Here is a 12,076-nt window from a genome sequence, read left to right on the forward strand (position 1 = left end):
TTCCAGAATAACAAACCATCAAACATGTACTGTTCCAGAATAAAACACTGGAAAATATTTACTGTTCCAGGATAACAAACTACCAAACATTTCCATTTCCAGATTAAACAAACTGTCACACATTCACTGTTCCAGAATAACACATTGGCATACATTTACTGTTCCAGAATAACAAAACACCAAACATGTACAGTTCCAGAATAAACAAACTGCCACACATTCTCGTTTCCAGAATAACACGTTGGCATACATTTACTGTTCCTGGATAACAAAATACCAAACATTTACAGTTCCAGAATAAACAAACTGTCACACATTCACTGTTCCAGTATAACACAATGGCCAGTATTGCAAACTGTTTAACCTCTACAATTCCAGAATAACAAACTGGAAAACCTTCACAGTTCCAGAATACCTGTAACACACTGGCAAACGGTCACAGTTCCGGGATAACAAATTTGAAAACCTTCACAGTTTCAGAACAGCAAACCGGCATACCATCACAGTTTCAGAATAACAAACTGGAAAACTTTCACAGTTCCAGAATACCATTCCATACCAACTGTATTTATAACAAACACACAGTTGAAAAACAAAGGGCTGTACACCACAAACAAGTAAATACACAAAAAGCAGAGAAATACAGGCAAAGTACCGTCACAGTTCCAGAATAACACACTGGAAAACCTTCACAGTTCAAGAATAACAAACTGCCAAACTTTACCAGTTCTAGAACAACAAACGGCCAAACCGTCGCAGTTCCAGAATAACAAACTGGAAAACCTTCGCAGTTCAAGAATAACGAACTGACAAACTTTAACAGTTCTAGAATAACAAACTGCCAAACTTTAAAAGTTCTAGAATAAAAAACTGCCAACATTTAACAGTTCTAGAATAACAAACTGCCAAACCGTCGCAGTTCCAGAATAACAAACTGGAAAACCTTCACAGTTCAAGAATAACGAACTGACAAACGTTAACAGTTCTAGAATAACAAACTGCCAAACTTTAAAAGTTCTAGAATAACAAACTGCCAAACCGTCACAGTTGCAGAATAACAAACTAGAAAACCTTCACAGTTCAAGAATAACAATCTTCCAAACTTTAACAGTTGTAGAATAACAAACTGTCAAACTTTAACAGTTGTAGAATATCAAACTGCCAAACTGTAACAGTTGTAGAATAACAAACTGCCAAACTTTAACAGTTGTAGAATAACAAACTGCCTAACTTTAACAGTTGTAGAATAACAAACTGCCAAACTTTAACAGTTGTACAATAACACACTGCCGAACTTAAACAGTTGTAGAATAACAAACTGCCAAACTTTAATAGTTGTACAATAACACACTGCCGAACTTAAACAGTTGTAGAATAACAAACTGGAAAACCGTCGCAGTTCAAGAATAACAAACTGCCAAACTTGAACAGTTCTAGAATAACAAACTGCCAAACCGTCACAGTTGCAGAATAACAAACTACAAAACCTTCACAGTTCAAGAATAACAAACTTCCAAACTTTCACAGTTGTAGAATAACAAACTGCCAAACTGTAACAGTTGTAGAATAACAAACTGCCTAACTTTAACAGTGGTAGAATAACAAACTGCCTAACTCTAACAGTTGTAGAATAACACAGTGCCAAACTTTAACAGTTGTAGAATAACACAGTGCCAAACTTTAATAGTTGTACAATAACACACTGCCAAACTTAAACAGTTGTAGAATAACAAACTGGAAAACCGTCGCAGTTCAAGAATAACAAACTGCCAAACTTTAACAGTTCTAGAATAACAAACTGCCAAACCGTCACAGTTGCAGAATAACAAACTACAAAACCTTCACAGTTCAAGAATAACGAACTTCCAAACTTTCACAGTTGTAGAATAACAAACTGCCAAACTTTAACAGTTGTAGAATAACAAACTGCCAAACTTTAACAGTGGTAGAATAACAAACTGCCTAACTCTAACAGTTGTAGAATAACACAGTGCCAAACTTTAACAGTTGTAGAATAACAAACTGCCAAACTTTAACAGTGGTAGAATAACAAACTGCCTAACTCTAACAGTTGTAGAATAACACAGTGCCAAACTTTAACAGTTGTAGAATAACACAGTGCCAAACTTTAATAGTTGTACAATAACACACTGCCAAACTTAAACAGTTGTAGAATAACAAACTGGAAAACCGTCGCAGTTCAAGAATAACAAACTGCCAAACTTTAACAGTTCTAGAATAACAAACTGCCAAACCGTCACAGTTGCAGAATAACAAACTACAAAACCTTCACAGTTCAAGAATAACGAACTTCCAAACTTTAACAGTTGTAGAATAAAAAACTGCCAAACTTTTAACAGTTATAGAATAACAAACTGCCAAACTTTAACAGTTGTAGAATAACAAACTGCCAAACTTAACAGTTGTAGATTAACAAACTGCCAAACTTTAACAGTTGTACAATAACACAGTGCCAAACTTTAATAGTTGTACAATAACACACTGCCAAACTTAAACAGTTGTAGAATAACAAACTGGAAAACCGTCGCAGTTCAAGAATAACAAACTGACAAACTTTAACAGTTCTAGAATAACAAACTGCCTATGCATCACAGTTCCAGAATAACAAACTGGAAAACCGTCACAGTTCAAGAATAACAAACTGTCAAACTCTAACAGTGGTAGAATAACAAACTGCCTATGCATCACAGTTCCAGAATAACAAACTGGAAAACCGTCACAGTTCAAGAATAGCAAACTGCCAAACTTTAACAGTTGTAGAATAACAAACTGCCAAACTTTAACAGTTGTAGAATAACAAACTGCCTATGCATCACAGTTCCAGAATAACAAACTGGAAAACCGTCACAGTTGAAGAATAACAAACTGTCAAACCTTCACAGTCCACACAGAAAGAGAGACCACCAGATGACATTAATTTGCAGTGACTGTCCTAAGAGCAAGAAGAATGAAGTCACTTTTGCATGAAATATGTTACACAGGCTGTAGAAAGTGATGATATATAATGGTGTACCTGTGTATAGTTTCTCTTATGTTGAATATTGCTTCACAAACTGGGCATTCGCAGGTGTCAGTTTTAAAACCCATTGAATGGATATATAACACAGCAATTCGGATTTTGACAGAAAAACCCTCTTCTTAAACCTCTTATGTTTTTGTGAAATATGTTTTGATTGCAAAGTGCATCACAGAAGAACCACCTTTGGACCAAATATTATTTCAAATTTGGAACAGCCTTCCTCTTCCAATCAAGGAGAGCAGTTTTCCCTTCTCAGATAAAACTAAAACTGGTTACAGGCAAACCAAACACGCCAACATTTTTTTAGGTCTTACACGGTTGTGTGTTTATGTATTTCCAATGTATTGTATTGTGTTGTGCATGTACGGTGGGATGTGTTAGGCTGTTGTCTTAATCCGTTTTGCTGTTTAGGGACTGCGGGTGAAAATGAGCATCCTTGCTATAATCCCTCAGATTCATACATCATTTTGTGCTGTGTTCATTAATTTGCATTGTCCCTTTTAAGTAAATGAATACACTCAAACACAATTAATGTGTCTGCAAACATTATATTGGCAACGTGCTTACAAATAAAAGCAAGCATGTGTTGTCAACAAACTCAGTGCATGGAGAGTGTAGGTTTCATCTTCCTGCCCAGTAATTGATCAGGAAACATGCAAATTCCGCAATGGCACCTATTTTTGAGTATTTGGGATCCCTTTAAGTATCGATCATTTGAATTCAAACCATGGAAGCTATAAGGAGATATTTACAAACCAATTACGCCGTGTTTCAACCTAGTGGTTTGAGATTTGCCACAACTTGTTACATAATTGGATATGTCCATACATGGTAGAGGTCCTCCGGCTGATGCTTGCGCAAGTCCGACATTTTTACTTTTCGTAGCATAGTTCGACCAAAATTTCCATGGTGAGGCTCATAAACTAAAATGTTAATGCTATTGGTTGTATTATCCAGCAGATGTCACTAGACCAGTGGTTCTTAAAGGCCTACTGAAAGCCACTACTACCGACCACGCAGTCTGATAGTTTATATATCAATGATGAAATCTTAACATTGCAACACATGCCAATACGGCCGGGTTAACTTATAAAGTGACTTTTTAAATTTCCCGCTAAACTTCCGGTTCAAAACGCCTTTGGAGGATGACGCATGCGCGTGACGTCGAGAGATCCACGGAAGTGTTTGGACCGTATTGGACACAATACACAGAGCTCTGTTTTCTTCGACAAAATTCCACAGTATTCTGGACATCTGTGTTGGTGAATCTTTTGCAATGGAGGCTGCAAAGAAGAACGTTGTAGGTGGGATCGGTGTATGCGGCTGGCTGTAGCAACACAACAAGGAGGACTTTGTTGGATAGCAGACGCGCTAGCGGCGAACTCACCTTGACTTCCTACGTCTCCGGGCCGCCGACCGCATCGTCAAACGCTGGAACGCAGGTGAGCACGGGTGTGGATGAGCGGAGGAGGGCTGGCTGGCGTAGGTGGAGCGCTAATGTCTTTATCATAGCTCTGACGAGGTCCCGTTGTTAAGTTAGCGTCGTTAGCAACAGCATTGCTAGGCTTCGACAGGCGTCGAATACACATTAACCGTGTATTTACATGTCCAATGTTTGGTTTGGTGTCTCCTGATAGTAGTATTGTTGATCTTCTGTCTATCCTTCCAGTCAGGGATTTATTTATTTTGTTTCTATCTGCATTTGAGACAGATGCTATCACGTTAGCTCAGTAGCTAAGTGTGTCACCGATGTATTGTCGTGGAGATAAAAGTCACTCTGAATGTCCATTTCGCGTGCTCTCATTTTCAAGAGGATATAGTATCCGAGGTGGTTTAAAATACAAATCTGTGATCCACAATAGAAAAAGGAGAGAGTGTGGAATCCAATGAGCCAGCTTGTACCTAAGTTACGGTCAGAGCGAAAAAAGATACGTCCATCACTGCCTCTAGTTCTTCACTCTAACGTTCCTCATCCATAAATCTTTCATCCTCGCTCAAATTAATGGGGTAATCGTTGCTTTCTCGCTCCTAATATCTCTCGCTCCATTGTAAACAACGGGGAATTGTGAGCAGCACTACCGCTTGTGACGTCACGCTACTTCCGGTAGGGGCAAGGTTTTTTTTTATCAGCGAGCAAAAGTTGCGAACTTTATCGTCGATTTTCTCTACTAAATCCTTTCAGCAAAAATATGGCAATATCGCGAAATGATCAAGTATGACACATAGAATGGATCTGCTATTCCCGTTTAAATAAAAAAAAATTCATTTCAGTAGGCCTTTAACCTAGTTGGAGGTACTGAACCCCACCAGTTTCATATGCGCATTCACCGAACCCTTCTTTAGTGAAAAATACAAATTTCAAATTCAAGACAAAGTTATATGTTTTTGGTAACACTTTAGTATGGAGAACATATTATGAATAACAAAGACTTAATTTAGAGTTATTTGGTGCGGGTCAGGGTTAGAGGGTTAGGGTTATAATAAGGCCATGCCGAATAAGGCATTAATAAGTACTTAATAATGACTAGTTAAGAGCCAATATATTACTAATTTGCATGTTAATAAGCAACTAATTAATGATGGCACCCACCTGTTCCCAATTTGCCTGTACACCTGTGGGATGTTCCAAATAAGTGTTTGATGAGCATTCCTCAACTTTATCAGTATTTATTGCCACCTTTCCCAACTTCTTTGTCACGTGTTGCTGCCATCAAATTCTAAAGTTAATGATTATTTGCCAAAAAAAAAAAATGTTTATCAGTTTGAACATCAAATATGTTGTCTTTGTAGCATATTCAACTGAATATGGGTGGAAAATGATTTGCAAATCATTGTATTCCGTTTATATTTACATCTAACACAATTTCCCAACTCATATGGAAACGGGGTTTGTACATGAAAATAAAGAATGTGGCATTTACAATATTAACTATGAAGGATAAAACACTGAATATTGACAACATATGAACGTCACACCCCCTCTGGATTGACATATTTTACAATCGAAAATGCAAAAACACAGCGAAACATGAACGCAAAGGTTAAAAAAAAACACCTACGATCTGATTTATCTGATACTATATCACCAAGCTTTACAACTCTGTTGTAAAAATCTCCTTCCGCGTCTGTCCCTGACACCCGCATTTCAGGTTCGCTCCGGAAACACTCTGTGGAAACGCTCCCCACCCACACTGCTTGGTGCCTCGTCTGAGCTGCTGCGACGTAGATGACCATAGTAACTAATTAGATGACCATAGTAACTAATTAGATGACCATAGTAACTAATTAGATTATCATAGTACCTAGTATATCAGGGGTCACCAACCTTTTTGAAACCAAGAGCTACTTCTTGGGTAGTGATTAATGCGAAGGGCTACCAGTTTGATACACACTTCAATAAATTGCCAGAAATAGCCAATTTGCTCAATTTACCTTTAACTCTATGTTATTATTAATAATTAATGATATTTACACTTAATTGAACGGTTTAAAAGAGGAGAAAACACGAAAAAAATGACAATTAAATTTTGAAACATAGTTTATCTTCAATTTCGACTCTTTAAAATTCAAAATTCAACCGAAAAAAAGAAGAGAAAAACTTTAAAAAATAATTTATGGAACATCATTAGTAATTTTTCCTGATTAAGAATAATTTTAGAAATTTGATGACATGTTTTAAATAGTTTAAAATCCAATCTACACTTTGTTAGAATATATAACAAATTGGACCAAGCTATATTTCTAACAAAGACTAATCATTATTTCTTCTAGATTTTCCAGAACAAAAATTTTAAAAGAAATTCAGAAGACCTTGAAATAAGGTTTAAATTTGATTCTACAGATTTTGTAGATTTGCCAGAATCATTTTTTTGAATTTTAATCATAATTAGTTTGAAGAAATATTTCACAAATATTCTTCGTCGAAAAAACAGAAGCTAAAATGAAGAATTAAATTAAAATTTATTTATTATTCTTTACAATAAAAAAAATTAATTGAACATTGATTTAAATTGTCAGGAAAGAAGAGGAAGGAATTTAAAAGGTAAAAAGGTATATGTGTTTAAAAATCCTAAAATAATTTTTAAGGTTGTATTTTTTCTCTAAAATTGTCTTTCTGAAAGTTATAAGAAGCAAAGTAAAAAAAAATAATGAATTTATTTAAACAAGTGAAGACCAAGTCTTTAAAATATTTTCTTGGATTTTCAAATTCTATTTGAGTTTTGTCACTCTTAGAATTAAAAATGTCGGGCAAAGCGAGACCAGCTTGCTAGTAAATAAATACAATTTAAAAAATAGAGGCAGCTCACTGGTAAGTGCTGCTATTTGAGCTATTTTTAGAACAGGCCAGCGGGCTACTCATCTGGTCCATACGGGCTACCTGGTGCCCGCGGGCACCGCGTTGGTGACCCCTGTAGTATATCATGCAAAAGTGCAGATTCCAACCATTGAAATACTTGGTATGGTTTAAGACTTACGGCCATTTGAAAACATCACTGCACATCATAATGACAGCTACAGTTTCCGTCTTAAATATCTAAAAAAAAACGATTTGGGAATGTCCGGCGGGCCAGATTGAAAAGCTTAACGGGGCCGCATGTGGCCCCCGGGCCTTAATTTGCCCAGGTCTGCTCTATAGTGTTGGCTTTCGCATTAATGTTGTAACAATGGTGTACCATTAAGAATCAATAATTCACTAATATATGCTCAGCGAGGCTGGCCTTGCACAGCTGCAGCACGGACTAAGTCATCCATAAACAAAGCAGCTGCTGGATTAAGCGCCTTTTGTGGCGGTAAATTCGCCCTTTCGTGGCGCTGCATAGATGTAAAGGCGCAGGTGGACGAGAGCAACATCTGCCCACTGTGCTGCTGCTGCTGCTGCTGCGTGGTTGCAAGGAGATGCCTTTTTCCCCCTCCATCCAGAAATGGACAGAACATATCACTAAGTATCAGCTTTGTGCTGTCGTAAATAGAAATGTCATTCTTTGTTCCCGACAACTGCGGAAGAGACCCCGTGGGCTATTAGTAAAGCCCTGATGGGTAGAATCAATAATAATTTGCAGTATTATGTATATTCAGACACGTGTTCTTACATGATAGTGTGGCGTCGTTATTGTTGCACGGCATTATTTGATGGTGAAAGATTAGTCTTTTGTTGCTGTTATTTAGCCTCTTTGGAGGATATTACATTCATTTCATCCTCTGCCAGTTGGCTACCTGATAATCTTCCCATTCCAACGTCCATGATGAAATACTCGGAAATGCTAAGAAATAACACGGAGCTATTGTTTATTATTCAAATAGTGACATGGGCGATATGCAGCAGGGTTTCCCGCACATTCGTTTATTTGTGGCGGCCCGCCACGAAAGAATTACGTCCGCCACAAGTTTAAAAAAAAAAAAAAAAATTTAAAAATAAAATAATTTTTTTTTTTTTTTTTTTTTTTTTTTTTTGTCCTCTCCAGCTTCTCAGGCAAATCATATAGTTGATGTAGATGCCCATATCGGCTGTTCAGATTGACTTTACAAAAGAGAAGTGTAGGATACTTCTCTTGTTGCCTTATTTGTATTTGACTTTATTAAATGTATTTCTATTAGAAACACAACATGTGTATATAACAAAGGGTGCAAAGTCTGCAGGCAGTAGGAAACACATGGTTAAGTGTAGGGAGTAAAACTGATGGCAGTCTAAAGTTCAAGATTTTTGGAGCTCTTTGTTCAGTGGATCTGGGGCCGTACTTATCAAGCTTCTTAGAATTACTCCTAAGAAGTCTGCTAAGAGTTGACTTAAGAGTAAATAAATTCTTCGCTGAAAGCTGCACTTAAAAGTTAGTTATCAAGCGTCTTACTCACACTTTCAGCGAAGTGTAGGACTGAATCTTAAGTGTCACACTCAGAGCTGAATTACGACATTACTATGTGCCGTAAACGCAATTTTAGGTGACGTCATTTCTGTGTCCATAGAAATGACCAATCACGGAAGGGAATCCGTTGTCTAAGAATAAAGAAATATCTTGGAAATATTTAAGTGGACAATGGGAGTGTATATTTTGACAATAAACTACAAAATAATACAAAACAAACTAGTCCCCGCCGGCACTCACGCTACCGCTCCCTCTCTTCTCTCGCCCACACACTCACTGACGTCACTCACCTCACGGCCACACACATACGCTACTGTCATAACATTTTCTTTCCAATTCATTAATTAGGCAACTAATTTGAAACTGGTGTGGGTGGCTCTATATATACTAGCCCACTGCAGACACATGCAGAAATCAACAAGGAATCGAAAAGTATTAAATCTGTGACAAAAATAATATCCGCTCTGTCTAAACGGTACCGTTTGATCAGCTGCTCGTCATCAAAGAAAAAAAAAACATTGTTCCGTTCCCTGAACGTTCGCACACGTCTCTCTCGCCTCAGTGCCATCCCCTGCTGGCAACTCCTAACCACTTAAGACACCTCTGAAGGTCTCTTAAATATCGTGGAGAGTAGGAGTGATTCTTAGACTTAAGAACGTTGATAAAAAGCTTTTATTCTTAAGTTTGAGAGTAGGACTAAATTTCGCAAATTCTCAGGACTTAAGTGTAAAATGGCACTCTAAGAAGCTTGATAAGTACGGCCCCAGATGTTTGATGAAGCTCTGTGTCTATCTACCACCACTACTGTTTTCTGTTTATTTGTTACTGACTGTGGCAGGACACCTCTGCCTCTGTTTCACTTTATGTTGCTGGTAAATAATATGGTTGTAGTAGTAGGCTAAAGTTAAATTATTTAGTATGCACTAATTAAAGGGGCAGAGCTTTGAGACATTTTAGCTTTTATATTTTATAAGATATATTTTTTGTAAGAACCACAATTAATAAATATATTTCAGTGAATAACTTAATGTTCAAATCTGTATATAAATATGTACATAAAGTGTTGTAATTATATTGTAAAATGGATGGATGGATGGATGGACGTTTAAAACAAAACTGTTATTATTAATTAGTAAGTATACATTTTTTGAGCCTTTTTAGAGAAAATCAAATCATTGTAGTAAATTATGCAAATTACTCGATGATGTCATGGTGACCACGCCCATAACCACGCCCATAGCCACACAGGTATCTTGGCAGTTTATGGGAAACACTGTGCAGTGTAATGATTGTATTGGTTTCCCCGCACAAGTTGCACTAGTGAGCATTGTGCGTTTTCACTTGCACACGTGACAATTTAACGTGCCTGAAAAGGAGACGAAGGAAGCAGAGCTTAATGCATTTATGTCCCTGCAATTACACGTTACCATGTTTTGAAAGGGAGAGGAAAGAATAGAGAACGCGTGGCAGTGTCATTCCAGCGAATTTAAGTAACAAGACCTAAAGTAACAGGAGTGGGTTTTAGCTTAGAAATAGCAAGCACTATTGTGCTAATAGAATGTTGACACTAAGTACATTTCAATGATTCAAAAACCAAATAGAAACTAACATCAATACATACTGTGATTTAAGTGTTAGGACTGTGTTGAGATTTTAACTCATTTAGACATTGGTGAAATATGAAATATACAGAAAACTAGAGTCTAATTACTTTTGGGCCTGCAGAGGATCTCAATAATGCAACTTTTGGAATATTAGTTATTATTTAAAAGGATTAAAGTGTTAGGGTAACAGGACTATGGGTGAAAATCCAGGGAAACGATTAAGTTGCGATTATTAAGTAATTTCTTTGTTGCGTTTCCATTAAAACAAAGGTAAAGTATAGTCATAAAGAAGTTCAAACTATATGCTACTTTTGTATTAGAATTGGCAAGAGCGGAGGATGCATAAAGACGATAGCGGAAAAAAGGAGGGGCTTATATTCTGTAAGTTATTTTATAACATGTTCCGGTCAAGTCCTTCTTTGCAGAATGATTAGCATGCTGGATACTACACTTTATTAATAAATGGAAAAGGTTAAAACAATGTCATGCAGCAATATAAAGACCACTAACTTGTAAAACATAATGTACAGAATATCAGAAGCCTTTATTGAGGTGGAAATATCAAAGATTACATTACAAAACATCTGACAGTCAAAGCAAGGTTGTAACAATCCATATTTTGTAGTATTAATGCGGAAGTGTAGCTCCTTCTTGGAATGCAAGTGCTCCTAAAGCAGGGGTGGGCAATTAATTTTTACCGGGGGCCGCATGAGCTACCCGAGCACTGCTGGAGGGCCACATCGACAATATTTCAATTAAATTTTGCTCAATATTATTTTTGATGTATACCGTAAGATAAATAATAATAATAATAATAATAATAATAGTAATACTTCAACATAGTGTGTGTAACAGCATTCCATGACTAATATATATAAATTAACATTAATAATAAATGACAGTAAAATAAGCACACGTATGACTGAGGAGTCATAGTGTAACTTTTGTGGTGTTTGAGTTGTCCGACTTTTTGTGTGGCCTTAAACGCACCAGTGGTTTAGTGCTATGCGTGTTGGTGACAGATGACAAGTTGCTTTTGGCCTGGTTTGTACGGCAGAAAATGACTAGTTTTTCCAGATAGAATTGTTTTACTCATGTTTTTGGTGTGGTTATGTCCGAATATAAACAGTTTTGTTCAATAAAGTGATGGATATAATTCCTGGCCTCGAAGCATCTCGATAGACGTTACAATAATTGAACGGTGTTCAATTGAACGGTGTTGACGAACACCATTAGGGCCGCTTGTTGTCACTGTCACTCAAAGTTGCATTGCAAAATTACATAGAATAAATATGTTTATTTTGTTTAGAATTCAGATGGGATTTGATTTGGTGCGCGGCATATATTTGCTGCGCGCAGCAGACGCTTGAGTACTGCGCAATTGTGCAGGCACGCACCTTAGAGGGAACGTGGCTTTGCAGTCCATGTCTTGTTGAAAACACGCCATTCTTCATCAACTTTTCTCTTTTTAGCGTCTCGGGTGTAAACCGTGCATCACTTGTCGCTGCATGTGCACCTTCACTCGCAGGTTACACACGGACACACGCCCATAAATAATACTTTTCAAAATA

Source organism: Entelurus aequoreus, linkage group LG12 (genome assembly GCF_033978785.1).
Source record: "Entelurus aequoreus isolate RoL-2023_Sb linkage group LG12, RoL_Eaeq_v1.1, whole genome shotgun sequence".
NCBI lineage: Eukaryota > Metazoa > Chordata > Actinopteri > Syngnathiformes > Syngnathidae > Entelurus > Entelurus aequoreus.